The sequence below is a fragment of the Elgaria multicarinata genome, chromosome 15 (genome assembly GCF_023053635.1).
Source record: "Elgaria multicarinata webbii isolate HBS135686 ecotype San Diego chromosome 15, rElgMul1.1.pri, whole genome shotgun sequence".
In the NCBI taxonomy this organism is placed as follows: Eukaryota; Metazoa; Chordata; class Lepidosauria; order Squamata; family Anguidae; genus Elgaria; species Elgaria multicarinata.
This window is the reverse complement of record NC_086185.1, coordinates 27,803,089-27,813,085: the sequence shown is the minus strand read 5'-3', so window position 1 is coordinate 27,813,085 and position 9,997 is coordinate 27,803,089.

Genomic DNA, 9,997 nt, shown 5'->3' with positions numbered 1-9,997 from the left:
TCAATGGAAAATGGGAGGCTTTATCATAAAATGGGAGGTTTTTATCAAGCATAACTGCTGCAGGAGGAAGCAAAACTGGAGTGGGCCTTTGGGGTCATGGGCCTTTGGGGTCATGGGCCTTTGGGGTGCCGCTGATTCCCCACCCCTGATATACATTACTCATTCCTAGGGCAGATCCACACAGAGGCTTCGGGACGCCTTAGGGCGCCCCGAAATCGATGATGTACACCCTACCTTAACCATTCCAAGAAGAGGCGGAGGAGGAGGAGGAGGAGGAGGAGGCCCCACATAGCCCCTCGCGGGGACGGGATGAAGAGTTGCCGCGCCCGGCGGCTTCGCCGGAGAATCAGCTGCCGCCCACCTACCCGCCAGCCTCCTTTTGCCAGCAAAAGAGCCACCCGGGCCCACCTGGGGTCGGAGAGCTCGGAGGAAGAAGCCGCCGCAACTCTTCATCCCGTCCCCACAAGGGGCGATGCGGGGCTGCCGCCTCCTCCTCCTCCTCCTCCTCTTCTTGGAACGGTTAAGGTAGGGTGTACATCATCGATTTCGGGGCGCCCTAAAGCGCCTTCAGGGCATCCCGAAGCCTCTGTGTGGATCTGCCCTCTAAATGTATCGTAAATTTGCCCATCCCCACTTCTGATAGGAGGATTAAGTCTCTGCCACAAAGTGGGACGCTGTTCCCTCTCTTTTTTCTTTTCTTTTACATGGGCAGTCTGCAGACTACAGAGGAAAGTCAAAGGATGCATGTATCTTGTTTGCGACATCGACATACTTGGGCAGATTTTCCAAAGGCATTTATAGACGGACGACTCTGAGCCAGCCAAGAAAGACACATTTAGAGCATGGAATCTGTTCCACAAGGTTAGCAGTGTGCTTGATTAACTGATATGCTTTTTACATCCGCAATAACGCAGAGTAATTGCAAAACCAATCTTTATCAGCAATATGGTAATTCCCTGAGATTTATATTCCAGTGCCATTTTCCTTTCTTCTTCTTCTTCTTTTGCCTCTCACACAGCTGGCTACATTTAAGCCCCAATCAAGTCTCTAAATGAAGTTTTTGGGGAGGGTTTTTTTTTTTTTAAATGAACATGGATAGACATGGACAGACATGGATAGAACATGGACAGTGATAGCCTAGCTACAGTTATCCATGCTCTGATAACCTCTCGTTTGGATTACTGCAATGCGTTATACGTGGGGCTGCCTTTGAAAACGGTCCGGAAGCTTCAGCTGGTACAAAACAGGGCAGCCCGTTTACTAACAGGGACTGGCCGGTGAGATCACATTACGCCAGTCCTTTTACAACTTCATTGGCTGCCAGTCCAGGTCCGGGCCCGATTCAAAGTGCTGGTATTGACATTTAAAGCCCTAAACGGTTTGGGGCCAGGTTATCTGAAGGAACGCCTCCTCCCATATGTACCTACCCGGACCTTAAGATCATCTACAGGGGCCCTTCTCTGTGAGCCCCTGCCAAAGGAAGTGAGGCAGGTGGCTACTAGGAGGAGGGCTTTCTCCGCTGTGACACCCCGGTTGTGGAATGAGCTCCCCAGAGAGGTCCGCCTGGCGCCTACACTGTACTCCTTTCGTCGCCAGCTGAAGACCTTTTTATTCACTCAGTATTTTAACACTTAATTTTAACTTAAGTTTAAATTATACTGTTTTAACTCTGTATTTTAACCTTATATCAATTTTGCTGCGTGGTTTTATCCTGGTTGTGCTTTTTATATTGTATTTTGTATTTGTATTTTTAACTTGTTGGTTGTTTTATGATGGTTTTAATTTTTGTGAACCGCCCAGAGAGCTTCGGCTATTGGGCGGTATAAAAATGTAATAAATAAATAAATAAATAAATAGACGTCTTAGGTTCATTCAGTCACAACCTGTGAATGCTAACAACTACTTTTAGCTGTAGCAGTTAGTTAACACAGACCCCTGAGCTTTGGCCAATGAGGGAAATCAGGCCTCCTCCACATTTTGGAGGGGAATTTCCCTATGCACAAGCTCTATTTGCATTATTCATGAGTCTCTCTGTGGCAAGGGCACTGAAGGGCCAAAAAGGAGCAAGACCACTAGAACCCATGGCAACATGGGCTGGCAGATAGATGGCGTACATATGAGATTCCTAGATGATTTTAAAGATTGTGGTGAAATATTGAGGTGGAAGTGATCTATTATTATTATTTATTTTATTTTATTTTATTTACTAGCTGTACCCTGCCACGCGTTGCTGTGGCTCAGTCTGGTTAAATTGAAAAGAAAGAAAAGACAAAGCGGATGTTTCTAATATGTTTAATTTCACAATGCTTGTGGATATACAATATTTTTAGTTGTTCCATTGTCTGTGTAGATATAGAGATTGTCTGGTTTGCCGACTCTAGAACACGTAACATATAATTGTCCATGTGAGAAGCAATCTGTGTCTAGATCTAAACCGCACAATTCTAAAGATTGGCCCTGAGCTTTGTTGATGGTGATTGCAAACGCCAATCGAATTGGGAATTGCAATTTCTTAAATTGAAATGGCATATCTGTTGGAATCATAGGAATGCGAGGAATGAGGACATCTTCACCTTTGAAAGGTCCTGTCAAGATTGATCTCCGACTATAACAATTGCCACTTCGTCTATAGTTGGAGCATTGAATCTTCGCACATGTTCTCCAGCAGGCGTTTTGTCAGCATGAATAACAATCTTGTGTGTATCAGATGGCATCATGTCAATTGCTGTTTTGAACAAATGTACTAAATTGTTTTTTTTTTGTGAAGTAGCTGTTGCAGTTTTGAAACGATGGACCTTTTTATGCCGGTATAAATTCCGCAGCGTGCATTCAATTCATCATTGCCATCACCGATGAAATACATTTGTAGGAATTTATGTTGACTATCTTGAAACGGAAGGAAGGAGCCGGCTTTATGATAAATTTGTCCTTTGACTTTGAAAGTTGGCATAAATTCAGCTGTGATGATTTCTGCGCCGAATGACGTCATTTGGAAGCATGACTTGTATTTCCTGATGTTAGATAGGAAATGCTTTGATTCTGCGGTATATCCGGCAAGCAAAGTTTGTAATGGCTCTGGTGGTTCTCCAAGTTGAGGCAGTTAAATTTTTCCAGCAGCGCAACACATTCCTTTTGTTTCTCCATTAAATTTAAGAGCCTTGCAATAAGGACACACTTCAGTCATAGTGCCAATGAGAACATGCCACCTCAAACTATAATCATCAGCTGGGTTGTACCGGAATGCAAGGCGATTGTAATCGTGTGATTGTTTACCACGGAGTCGTGTTTGACGCTGATGTGCTGTTTCTCGTTGACGTCTTTCAGCCACTCTCAGCCTGTCGCGTTCATTCTGTTGAGAACAAAGCAGATCTGAAGCTGTAGAACGCAATTGCCATGCTCACAACCGTGCATCCTCAAGTCTGGCTGAACGTTGCTTGGCTGGTTCCTTGGCACGTATTTGAGGCATTCTTTTTCTTTTTTTCTCGTTTGCTGATGCCCGTTCTTCCTCAATCTGATTTGCAATTTCTCGTCGCAGTGCTTCCGCTCTGTGAGTACGACGACCTAAGTGTGATCTTCTGCGAGGCATTATTTGGATGAAGTAAAGCAGATTGTTTGGTTTTTTAAAAAGGATGTTTTTACGGTGAGGAGGTTAGTGGAAACTCCTGGCAGTTACCTTTCTTCAGAACGTGTAACTGTCACAGGTGTGACATCAGCGTACTGGTGGCCCTGCACCCCACAACTCTGGATAACCTCTCCCAATGGTTTCATGTATATGTTAAATAGCATGGAGGACAAAACAGAGCCCTGAGGGACTCCACAGGCCAATGGCCAAGGAGTCAAACAGGAGTCCCCCAGTCTGGGTCTGTCCATCCAGGAAGGAATGGAGCCACTGTAAAACAAAGACACTGCAAATATAAAGACAGCCTTTGTCCTGCTATCACTCTGCACCTCTCTCTCTCTCTCTCTCTCTCTCTCTCTCTCTCTCTGTGTGTGCATGCAAAATGGTTTCATAATAAAGTTGGCTTGACTCCAACATGTCTCGGTTTCAGACTGCCTACTGTTGTGTATCTGAAAGGGTGGCAGCTGGTATGCTAAAAGGAGTGATGGGACACTGGAAACTGGCAAGGTTAAGAACTGAGTGGTTGGTGCGATGAGATCTATCTTCGTCAAGCCAGCTAGAAACCACCCACTTTCCCCCTATTTATTCCCCCCCCAGCAAAAGCGAAACTTTGTTTCCATCCATAGGATGTTGTAGTTTCCCCCTGAAAAGCTACTGTGAAAATGATGCTATTGAGATCACCCGTATTCCCTCTCTGTGTTTGGCCTCTCACAGTTGCTCAAATGTAATGGGAAATAAGGGGGGCCCAATCCCCCAAGTGCCAGCTGTAATATTCAGTGCCTTAGCAGGACTTAACTATCCGTTATCCTGTCAGTATTGCTAATGCGTTTATTCCAATTTCAAATTGTGTGCAAATAAGATTCCTCAGGCTTTTCTTCTGTGGTTAATGATGCACTGTAACATTTTCCTTTTACGTGTTCTGAACTGCCCCCTCCCCTTAATGTTCCTTTAAATTTTATTTTCAGGTTATCATCAGAAACCTGATCCAAAACTTGGGGGGGTCTAAGCATCAATCTCCAATCATGCAATAATAAAACAATTTTGGTCCTTTAGAACATCTGGGAAGTGAAAGTGTTCACTTCACAGAGACAACTTCAAATTATTTTAAAATGAACAGGAGCTAGAAGACATTCTTGACATGCTCCTGTTATTTTTAGAAGGCATCTAGATGAGGACCTGTATCTGCGCTTTTCCACACGAGCCTGTTAATCTGCTGTATCTACTTTCCGTTTCATTGCAGAACTGAGAACCAAGCACTACACAAAGAACATTTCCTTTCCTGCTTTTCGGCTATATAACCTCTAGGTGGCACTGTGCTATAGCAAAATAGCACATTTACAGAATGGTATCATGAATACCATTGCAGTTGGAAAAGCATTTTCTTTCGCTCACAAATAATACTGCATTTTCCCTGTTCTAAAAAAAACAGAAGTGTAACTGGAGAGTAATATCACTGTCTAAAAACCCTGTAAACAACCATGAGGAGGTGTGCTGAAGGTGGACAGCATCATGGAAAGGACCCATGAAAATCCGTGAGTGCCCCATAACGACTGATGATCCTCCTTTGATAACCACTGTCCAAAAAAACAAAAAAAAAACCATGGACAATATGTAGGGATTTTTTTGGGGGGTGCTCCTTAAAGGTGGAGGGAGGAAGAGCAAAGAGAGATGCCTAGAGGGAACAGACTTGAATTATATGCTCCTCACAGAAAAGGAACATTTACATCTGAGCAACCAAAAAGCGATTCCCCCACCTACCCATCTTGAGAAATCCAAAGTTCCAGAAAGAAGTGGTATTTATTATGTAAAGAGGCTTTAAAAAGCAGCCCACAGCAAAGGTTAACACTTCCTTTTTTAAAAAAGAAAAAAGTATTTAAAACTAGCCAGTGTCAGCTTAAAGTTGCAAGTTTCCAAGGAAGATTTTTTTTAATGCAGAGTGAAATGGATTTGCCTCTAGGAAACGCATTCTCTCGTGCTGGCAAAGTGGAAGACAGAGTCAATGTCTTACAATAGCGCAGGACGTAAAGGTCTCATCTTTTGCAATGCTTTTGGTACCTTAATAGAGTTTTTTGTTCCTGGCAGGTGCAAGAGGCAGTGTTAGAACCTGTGTGAAAAATCGGCAGAATATTAGAATGTATTCACAGTTGCCAGTTTGGATTTCAAGGCTGATTTCTTTTTAATTCACTTTTGAAAGTTTCCTTTGAAGGATGCTTGAGGGAGGAATCCCTTAATTTCATGTCTGGTCAATTCATTTTAATGTAATCCTCTTGAATATTGCCTTGGCCCAACATTTTTTACTCCTTGTTTCTTACTAAAACATCTAAATTCAACAGCCTTAACAATTGCAGAAAAAATGTTTCAGTTAGGACATTTACAAGTTCAGATTTTTGCAAGCACATTTGGAGAAATTTGTTGGCAAATCCCTCTTGCTCTAATGGGTTTACTTTGGGCTATCCTTTGCACTCTTTGCATGGTGTTGCTTTATTGCACATGCCTGATACTTCCTTCCAATGAGTTGAGAGCTTACAGATGCTTACCAGACAAAATCCAAAGCAGTATCCCATCCACACAACACCCAGGGCCAGAACTGTTTAGCTGTAAAGATTTCAGACCATCTTCCGGGCAAGCGAGACTTACTTTCAATCAGTGGTGGTAATTTCTGTGAAAATGCATGCAAAACAAAAATGCATACTTTCGAAAAATGCAGGCAAGTATACTTTAATCGATGGGAGAATTTGGGAAATACACATGAAAATTTGCATGGATTCTCGTATAAAAAAGGGGGGAACCAAAGAAGCTTGCAATCTATACAAGCTGGAATGAGCTTAATAAAATGTAATTATGTCCAAGTTGGTCTGACATAAAATTATTACATTTGGTATATTAAAAGTACAGTGTATTCAAACAATTAATACAAATTTAATTTACTTTTTAAATTATTTTTTTGGTAACAAATGGAGCTACAAGCTCCTGAACTGTTAGGAACACCTGAACTGTAAGGAACCTCTTTGGTTCTACTAGTTTATGAGTAACAGGCAAAAAAACTCAACAGAAGAAGAACAACAGAAGAAACCACCAACATTAGTAACAAAGAAAATTATTTATGTTTCCGCTAGTCCTCCAGTGTCAAGACTTAAAGCCCCCATTCCCATAAAAACAACTGAGAAAAAAGGGGGAACCAAGATGCAATGAATATGCATGAAATTTAATCAGACTCATTTTCTGAGCTATAGCCATCACTATTAGTTTCAGTCTCTGCTTCAATGGCAGTGCTGCCCCCTAGAGGCAGAAATGCATCTTGCTCTTGCATTTGAGAGTTGTAGTCTCAGTTTGCAGCCTAGGATTTGCTTGTCCTTGGTGCAGACATTGTAATAATCTGATACTGTAGTTTTTAGAAATCATTCGGAGAAGTAAATATCTGAACACCTTGTCTTAAACATTTTATTCATCATGCTAAAACATCCCATAATCTGTTTTTTCTTCATTTTTTTTCAATTTTTCCAATTTTTAGGGGGGGAAAACAAAAGAGGCTTTGGAAAAAACCAGAAAATCCCCATTTCCCCCCTGATTTTTTCCAGTTTTTTCCCGGGCCTTCACATCTCTAGTCATAGTTCAAAGCATAGTCAGTCTGGGTGATCCGATCGGAGGGGTTCCTCCCGCCTTTTGCCCTGCAACACTGGGACAGGCCTCCTACTAAGGCAGGACTGTCCTCATCTCTGTAATACTGCAGTGCCACAACCACACAGTGGTCGGACCTGGACCTGTGGCTACTCCAGCCAGCCAGAAGAGTCACTACAGCCCTGGATGGTTCTATAGAACTCCTTCTCTGAGCTGCATTCCTCAGGCTGTGCAAGAATGAAACTGCTTGAGGAACAGCCCACTAACGTCCCACCGCCCCACCTTGGCTGAGATTTCAAAAGAGAGTTCAATGTCAAGCCAGATCATGGCCCCCTTGCACAGTTTGCTTCTGTTAGGAGGCAGTCGTCAGTGTCTGCCTTATTAGGTAAGGCTCTGTTCAGCTGTGAAGGGTGTTGGAACAAATATTTTATCTGGCTCTGTCCAGCCTCCTTACATGTCATGAATCTGTTTTTCTGTTTGCCTCTTTCCCTTGCTGTTGACATTCTAATAATACAATTCAGAGCAACAACAACAACAAAAACAGAGTAAATATTTTAATTCTTTTATATCCCATCCCGGGAACTTGTTGGGGTGGAAATCTCTAAAATGGATTTGATTAGGGAGCAATCGTTTGCCCCTATCCCACCCCAGATAGCATCTGCGGGGCCTTATGAAGATGAGGATCCCCTGCTCAGTCAAAGATAGAGTGGCAACCTTAGAGAGAATCATAGTGAGGATTCGCCCCCCACCCACCCACACACACACATTGCCAGCCCTCCCAGATGCAAAGGACAGCTCTTGACTTTGGGAGATGATGGGGCAGAAAGGAGTCATGACCTTGGCAGTCATGACCTTGGAAGATGATGGGGTGGAAAGGAAGAAAGTGTGCCATTGGATAGCATGGGGGGATCGAAGGGAGACACTATGGATTCCCCAAATTCACAACCCGCCCCACCATTATCCCACTGTAGGTGTGTTAGACTATAATATGAATTACTGTTTGGGAGGAATGGGAGGCATAAAAGCCTCAGATGTTCCTACCATGAGGCCTCCAAGATTGGAACCCTCTCTCCTACAAACACCCATTCTGTAAGATTTCACACTTAGAATGAATTTAATTAATGAACTGAAAGGAATCTGATGAATGAATTAAAAACATACTCAGAACCAGCAGGGGTAAAAACAACAACAGCCCTCAAATGAAATTAAAGTCTTGAGGAAATGAATGTGTCTTCACAACTTTCTGAAAAGTCATTGATGATGGGCCTCCCAAGCAAGTGAGTTCCACAACTTTGATTCTGCAAGCAAGGAAGTCCTGTCCTGTGCAGCAGCCAGCTGGGCCTCCATTGTCAAAGCATATGAATAAAGCAGTGGACAGGTGGACATATTTGGTGTTATGACTTCTCCCTCCATATTGCATGAATTCATGACAGTTTTATTCTGATTTCTTGGTTCATGGGGTTGGCTAGTATAGAGGCACCTTTTAGTGTTATTGCCTGTGATATGAAGGGAAGGCAGGTGGCTGGAAGGAACATGATGCAGCCATGTTGCTGAAGCTAAGCAGGTTTGAGTGTGGTGCGTGCTTGGATGGGAGACTTGCTGGGAATCCTGGGTACAATACCTTGAACTCCTTGATGGTGTCATGGCTCCCAACCCTTCCAGTGTGCAGCAGAGGGTTTTAAGGAAGCAAGATGCAGGCAGCTTTCTCAGGAATAGGTAATCAGTACCTTATTCAGGGCCCTCCCAGCCAGAGGACATGGTCCTATCACCATCCTCTAATTCTGAGGATGAATACCTGGCAAAACCTCCACCTCTGCAGCCCTGTAGAGTTCATAGGCTACAAAATCAGGTGAGGCCCTTAACAGTTGAGTCAGAGGTAGGCTGACAACTATGGGTCTTGTCAGCCTACATAAGGCTTCCATTGGCTTTAGCTCCCTGCTGAGACAACATCCTCCTATGGTCCTAGTAGGAGAGCATTCTAGCCTGCAGGACCCACTTGGAACTATCCAAGGTCCTACTTCCTTCTTGCCTTGGTCTTGCTATCATCTTCCCCTGTTTGTCTTGAGCAACCACAGAACAGGGTGGGGCACAAAAATCATCATCGTCATCGTCTTTGCACATGGAGCATTCTTCTTCACCAAAGACTTCAGAAGACAACAAGTGATGGACAAGCCAACCATGTCTTGGGTGCACAGCGCAGCAAGAGCTGCCTCTCTCCACCCCACTTCCCAGCCAAGTGATGCCTTGGCGCCTGTCCCCATGATATTTGCATTTCTGTCACTCTGCATTGTGCCAGGCTCTTAACACAGGCTGTCACTTTTGATCACGCTTGCCTGGCATGGGACCCAAGGTAATTGAACATGGCAGGGCAGCTATAATGGAATTTAACCTGTCAGAATTCTCTTTTCCACATTGTGCGGAGGAAGGTGTGAGGAGAATGCCAATGCCCCTGTGAGTAGCGGGAAACATGACAGGCCATCCCTTGCTGACTACAGCCCTGCGTCTCTTCAGGATGCCTACACCTGTCTGTCACGAGGCAAGCAAAAGCTCCAACAACATGCTCTCTCTCAGCAGTGCTGTAAGGAGGCTTCCTCTTTGTGCAAAGGATGTTACAGTGTGGCCTGTAACATCCTCCTTTCCTTAGGTCAGTTTATGAACACACCCTGCTTCAGAAGCCAAATACAGAAAAGACTATTGAAGAATAAATTATAGCCCCCTTCAGCAATGTGTGATGGAGGAAATGGGCACAGACCATATACC